The 7,402-nt window shown below is 36.3% G+C and overlaps 1 protein-coding gene across 1 annotated transcript in view; it reads right to left on the reverse strand.

Annotated features, from left to right (window-relative positions):
* PTER (phosphotriesterase related) overlaps positions 1-7,402 on the reverse strand; it is a 133,192-nt gene that overhangs the window by 15,622 nt on the left and 110,168 nt on the right. The gene's annotated exons all lie outside the window — the stretch shown is intronic.

Genomic DNA, 7,402 nt, shown 5'->3' on the forward strand with positions numbered 1-7,402 from the left:
CACTCATTCTTCTCATGCATTCTATACGTTATGTACCTAATGCATACTTATACATAACCCTAATAATAAACCATTGAGCAATACAGTACCACATTCACAGGATTCTAGATGTTGTAAATAATTCCACGTGCATAACATTCCAATTTTTCTTTTAAAAAAAATGCTACTGCACTATTTAACTGTATAAAGATGTTCTGCTCAATTTCAGTCTGCCAAACTTTGGCTTGGAGGTTTTTTGGTTTTTTTTTTTTAATGACTTCACATTAATTCACTAGTATTCTTGGGGATTAAATGTGTACAGTTCCAAGAATACCACATAATTATTTTTTGTGGCTTTTCAAAGAAAACCGTAAGGTTAAAAGTCACCATAATTATAATCGAATAATCATTTTGAAGGCAGAGAGAGGGTTGTTCTCCAGGCTGCAGCCCAGTGTCTGGTATATGATAATTAGGCACTCAAATATTTGTGGAGTGAATGAATGAAGTGATGTTGCAGCCTCTCACTTCATCTAATTAAGAGCGTAAAAATATATCAAATGATATATTTCCAAGAGTTGGGCCAATGTGGCATGAAAGATCAGAGCAAAGAGAATAAAATGTGCTGTTGGCCCATTCCTTAAGTTTTTCCCTCTTGACTTTCAGAAACCCTTAGGTCAAATTCCTCTACCTTCCATGACTAAAGATTTTCAAAGAGAGTGATGCGCCATATTCCTGCACTTCATTGTCATTGTGCCCTTAATTAAACTCTAGGCCCTGGGCTTCCATCAAAGCCCTCTGGCTTGTTGAATAGATAACCAAGTAGGAAAAAAGATTTAGGCACAGCACCTGTCTGTCGCCTTCCACAGGGCTCGACAATTTAATCAGTTAGTATCCAAATGCCTGCCAGCCATGTTGCCATGCCCAGCTTTCATTGGTGATGAAAGAATTCTGTTGTCATAAAAATAGCTACAGCTACTCTAATAGTACACTAAGGATAAAACCTCCTTGAAGATGAATAGCAAAAAAGGTAACTGTGGGGTGTTTTCTTCAATCACATAGAGCCTGTATTAGACCAGGGGGGCAACATGCCACCTAGAAATGTGGGTTGAGTTTTAACAGGTAGTAATATTATAATAAATGCTTTAAACGCAGAAAGCCTTTGTGGATTAAAAGAGCAAGCAGGAATTCTTAAGTGCTGGTGCTATTTTCCAGTAAATGTTGACTTTGGGTGGCTTTAACTGTCAGGGGCAGCCCCCTACAATGTTCTCTAGGGTTAAATCCACAGCAGCCAACGGGCCTGTGTTTCTTAAAGGGAACAGATGGTTAGGGGAGGGCCTAGACACAGAAGCAGATTTATCTTGTCAAGCTGTTATCTCCAGGTAAATGACCTTAAGTGGGTCACAAATAGTCACATGACAACCATGTGGTTCAGAGGTCTCCAAAGGTGATGGCCATTCATTAACTCTTCCCTCTCAGGGAACTGCCCCGCTTGGATAGCCATGTAGCAATTTGTTGCTGTAGTGTGTGCCTTGCGCCCACACGAATGCAGGAATCCTAATGAAGATTTTGTTAATATATACCCTCAAAAATATTAGACTGCTTCTATGAGCTTAGGGACATACTGGAATATTTTAATTTTGTATTCTCAAATGATAGAAATACTACTTTGAAGGGGGAAAAATGAACTGATTGTATGGGCCATTGAGGCTGATGGTCAGTCCTGTTGGAGAGCCCCAGCGTTCTAGAAGGAGCTGTGACACCACTCCCTTAACTTGTTACCTCGCAGCCACAGAAGCCTGTGGCTTCTGCACCATCTCCTTTATGTCTGAAAAGGCATGGGTGGGAGAACTGAAATGATTTTCTGTTTTGTTTTAGGGTTTTTTGGTGGGGGTGGGGAGACCTTGTTTTGGGTTTTGGAATGCTCTTTTTTTGTGTGTGTCCTCTGTGCATTTTGTTGCATGAAATACATGGCCTTTTGTGATTTGTCCCCATTGCAGAAAGCCGAAGTCCTTGCCCTTCCAGTACAGATCAGATTGTGTACACAGCCCAGCAGACCTCAGAGAGTCTGTGAAAGGCTGACATAGTCAAACCTCAGCCTGGAAACTGTCTTGCTGTGAACAGTCACTTCAGAGAGCTAACATTGTCTGCATCTGCCTCCCTGAATTAGTTTTTTCTGTTATTTTATTCAGTTATGTTTTTCGAAATGCACTGCTTTTCCTAAAGCCATTTTCCCTAGTTACCTCCCTCCCCAGTGAAATGCTCATATTTCCATGTATTTCTTCTTCAGGCACTGGAGTCCTGCCCTGAAAAATCCGTAACATAAGTACAGAATGGGTGGCTGTTGTAGCAATGGTCTCAGAGTGTTCTCGATGCTCTGAGATCGTCTGATGTCAGGCCAACCTTTCCATTCAATTCTGAGCCATTCTAGAGGGATACATTGAAATCATATCCCTTCAATGTATTTTACATTGAAAATGTAAAAATTCCATTTGCAGCCAAATGGAAATCATGTCATGTTCTTCATTGTGTAAGAGAAAAAATACATATGTGTGTGTTTACATATATAAGTGTATACATATGTGTGTATATAGGTATAGTGTATACATATATGCATTTCACCAGTAAATAAAGAAAACATTTGCAATTTATATATTGTTTGATTTTATGAGCAAGGAAACACTATGGTAGTAGGACTTAGGGTTTACATTTTCCAACCAAAGCTTGTTTTCTATTTACGCCAGGCATAATTTTCTAACTTACATACATGTCTAACTATAAATAGATAGGGAGAGAAAGACTCTTCTTTAAGAACCATCTTGAGCCTGTTTCCAGCAGTATGGCAGACTAAATGTTCACAGAAAACCTTTCCAGCAGAGTGCATGTAAAATACTGAATAAAACTGAAGAGGAAAAAAAGAATCCATGTTTTTAAATGCTTGATTGAGCTGGTGAGAAAGTAAGACTTGCTCACGGGGCAGAAACAAAAAGAGAGCTGAGAAAATGAGGAATAAGGGGAGAACTGGAGCTAGCATTTTGCCTGGAAGATTTTAATGGGCCAAGTGAAACAGAGTTTGGGCCTGAACAGGGTGGGAGATCATAGGGGAGACATACAAGAGGAGTAGTCCCCTTACCCAAAGACAATACCCTTTGGGGTGGACGAACTAGGTAAAAACTTGGCCCACAGAGAGTTTTTGGAGATTACAGACAGTCCCTGACTTAGGATGGTTTGACTTAATGATTTTTCGACATTACAATGATGTGAAAGTGATACGAATTCAGTAGCAACCATACCTTGGGTACCCATACAGCCACTCTGTTATTCACTTTCAATACAGTATTCAATAAATTGCATGAGATATTCAACACTTTTTTATAAAATAGGCTTTGTGTTAGACAAGTTAGCCCAACTGTAGATCAATGTAAGTATTCCAAGCATGTCTAAGGTAGACTATGCTAAGCTATGTTCAGTAGGTTAGGTGTATTAAATGCATTTTCAACTTACAGTGAGTTTATTGGGTCATAACCCCATCATAAGTTAAGTGTACATAAGTATGTCTTTCTCAGTCTTATCTTCTGATGAAAGGAAGATAAGTTGAGAAAAAAGTCTCCCTTGAAAATTCATAACCACAAGCCTGTACTTGCTGAGTTGAGGGGGTCAGAATTTATAGCTCCTATGTTGTTCTAAAGCCCCCAAGTCTAAAATTTAAACATTCATAAAAAGCTTTGTGTGATTCTATTTATATGAATTACCTAGAGTATTCAAATTCATAGAGACAGAAAGTAGAATGGTGGTTGCCACAAGCCAAGGGAAGTGAATGTAACCTAATATTACTGAGCTGTACATTTCAGAGTGTTGGTAAGATGGTAAATTTTATGTTATGTGTATTTTGCCACAATTAAAAATTGAATTAAAAAATTTAAATTTAATGTAAAGTATTCCCAGGTGGGTAGTGCCCCCAACTGCCTACCAGAAACAAACAAAACAAACAAAAACTAGAGGGGGGAAAAAGCCAAAATAACCCAGCACTCATAGTAATTTCCAGGGAATCTGAGCTCACAAAAAAAAAATTGTTCTAAAACACAAGGGAATAACCTAGTATGAATGAGAGCCAGAAGAACCCACAAACTATAATATCAAGTAAAAAAAGGATAGTATAAGTTAGATTTATCAATTACAAAGTAAACATTGTATGTTTAATATTTTCATAAAGATTGAATTGAAAATGTGTTGAAGGGAAAATAAATTATCAAAATGAACCAAGCAGCTTTGAAAAGTAAACAAGTAGAACTTAATAAGTAAAAGAAAAACTACAGTTCTTACTATTATAAACCAAATAAATAGGATAAGGACCAGATTGATTCAACTGGAAAGAGAATTAGTAAATGGGAAAATAGAACTGAAGAAATTACAGCTCAGTGGATGGAAATATGAAAGAGATGTTAAGAGATGTGGAATACAGGTAAGAAGGGCCTACATATGTCAAATTGGCATTTGAGATGCAAACAGTAAAGAACATGTGACTGAAACAATATTTAAAGAAACAATGACTGAGGTTTTTCACAAATCACGAAAGACACATCCTCACATTCAGGAATGCCAAGCACACGATAAAAAGAAATTCACTCACACTGAGATAGATCATAGTAAAAATGCAGAATATCAGAGACAATGATGTTAAAAGCATCCAGAAAGAAAAGACAGATTACATCAGCAAAAGGAGAACTAGTTTCAGCTGACCAATCAATAGCAAAAATGCCTGTAGAAAATGGAATATCTTTGAAGGGCTTAGAAAAAAATAACTTGTAAATAGAATTATCTATTTGAATTAATAAATTGTATTAAATTACCTATTATGAATGAAGGAATAAAGACATTTGAAGATAAACAATATCCAACCATTTTTTACTATGACCACAGACCCTTTCTAAGGGAACTTCAAATAATGTACCTCAGGAAAAAAATAATAATTTCAGACTGAAGATCAGAGATGCAAGAGGGAATGGTGAGCAAAGAAAACAGCAAACAGAAAGGTTAATCTAAATAAACGTCAACCACTTATATGTTTTATAACAACAAAATAATGCCTAATCATTGGGATTTTTAAAAAAATCAGGCAGATTCAATGCCGTGGAAAAAATAGTATATAACTTAGATGGGGGGGTGATTGAAGTTGAAGGATTCTAAGATCCTTGTATTCTAGGAAGGATGGTAAAAACTATTTATTAGATTTGAAATTTGGCAAGTTAAAGACATATGTTGAATTTTCGATAGCCACTAAAAGAATAGAAATAGTATATACGGTCATCCCTTGGTGTCCAAGGAGGGTGGTTCCAGGACACCCTACAGATACCAAAATCTGCGAATACTCAAGTCCATTATATAAAATGGAAAAATATTTGCATATAATCTATGCATATCCTCCCATATACTTTAAATCATCTCTAGATTACTCATAATACCCAATACAATGTAAATGCTACATATTATAAATAACTGTTATACTGTATTATTTAATGTGTACTATTTTTTATTGTTGTATTATTTTCTATTTTATTTTATTTGAATATTTCTGATCTGTGGTTGGTTGAATCCAAGGATGTGGAACCCATGAATACAAAGGGCCAACTGTATACCTTCCAAAGAACAACTTGTATGTACGCAATAATACAGCTTCAAAATATATAAAACAAAAGTCGAAATATGTACAAGAAACTAAAAATTCACCATCATAGACATTAACATACATCTCTTAGTAATCAATAGATCAAGCAGTCAAAAAATCAGTAGGAATATAGAATATTTGAACATGATTAACAACTGTAGTCTAATGAATATATATAGAATGCTTATCCTGTATAATAACTGCAGAACACAAGGTTTTCAAGAATCTAAAAAAGGGTTATACCCTTTTGTACATATGACATACTTCACAAAGTTAAAAAAGAATCATATTTATTGAATAAATGTGCTACATATGTTCTATATAATACATGGGAGCATTATCAAATACATCACTTTAAATTCAAATGAAGCTGCCCAAGATCTCACAGCAAATGATACAGTCAGGATTTAAAGGTCTCTCTGGGTCCAAAGATTCTAGTCTTCACATTCTGTTGCACTACCTCTATGACCGGTATCTAAAAGCACCCTTCTATTTTATCAATACAATCAGAAGATTCCTGAAGATAGCCAAGTAGTGATCTTTATACCGACCCAGTTACCCAGAGAATCACCTTTACCTTGATGTTCCTCAGTTTCCCCATTAACATTGGGCCTCTCTGTCCTGCTATTAACTACAACTTGTTTATTTTTTCTGCACAGGATTTTTCAGTATTTGTATCAAATAGCATTTTTACCCACACATTCTGTAGGATCATTAGTTTATTAAATAGCAGCGTGTCAGGTCTGATGATCAGGATTTATCAATCTTTTAATAGGGCTTTATTCCAATATGCAAGATAGAGAAGTAACTGTAATATTTTATTAGTCTCATTGGTACTGCATTAGTTCTTTAATAAATTCAATCTGAAAGCTAATGACTAGCCTTAGCAACACTGTTGGGCTTGTTTGTAAAATTAACAGTAGCTGGCATCTATTTATATAATCATTTGTTGTACTGACCCCTGTGCATCTAATATAATGTGTAGGGATTGATTGGCAGGCCCCAATAAGATATGTCCATGGGAACTTCTGAAAGTGATCTCTTTGGAGAAAGGGTCTTTGCAGATGTAATTAAGTAAAGGATATGAGATTAGATCATTCTGGATTACCTAGATGGGCCATAAATCCCATGACAATGTCCTTATAAGAAATAGAAGGGAAGAAACAGAGAGGAGAAGGCTATGTGAAGAGAGGTAGAAATTGTAGCTATGGATCCAAGAGCCAACGAATGCCTGAATCTACCAGAAAACGAAAGAAACATTCTGTTTCTACCCGACAGCTTTTGGAGGAAGAAGCATTCTCCCCCGCAGCCTTTGGAGGAAGCAAGGCCCTGCCAATGCCTTCATTTCAAACTTCAGGCCTCCAGAACTGTGAGAGAATGAATTTCTCTTGCCTTAGGTTGCCCAGTTTGTTATAATTTGTTACAGCAGCCATAGAAAACTAATACATAATACCACCAAACAAACACTATACTTATTGCTATTATTTGTTTATAATGGCATTTTCCAAAATTCAGATGATTCAAGCCACAACGGCTGACACAAATGTGAACATTTGTATTTGTGGTTTTCTTCTCAGGGTGAAAGAAGTGACTTTCCCTCCCTTTATATTTGCAGATAAATTTATCACTCCAACTACTGGCAAAGATTGAGCAAGTGGAATTGGCAGCTACTGTGATATCACAACATGAGACGAAGAAGTCAAGTAGACAGTAACACCTATCATGAAAGGTCATGAAGGATGAAGCAAATTAAAGGAAACG

The sequence above is a fragment of the Propithecus coquereli genome, unplaced genomic scaffold (genome assembly GCF_000956105.1).
Source record: "Propithecus coquereli isolate 6110/MARCELLA unplaced genomic scaffold, Pcoq_1.0 Scaffold69, whole genome shotgun sequence".
NCBI lineage: Eukaryota > Metazoa > Chordata > Mammalia > Primates > Indriidae > Propithecus > Propithecus coquereli.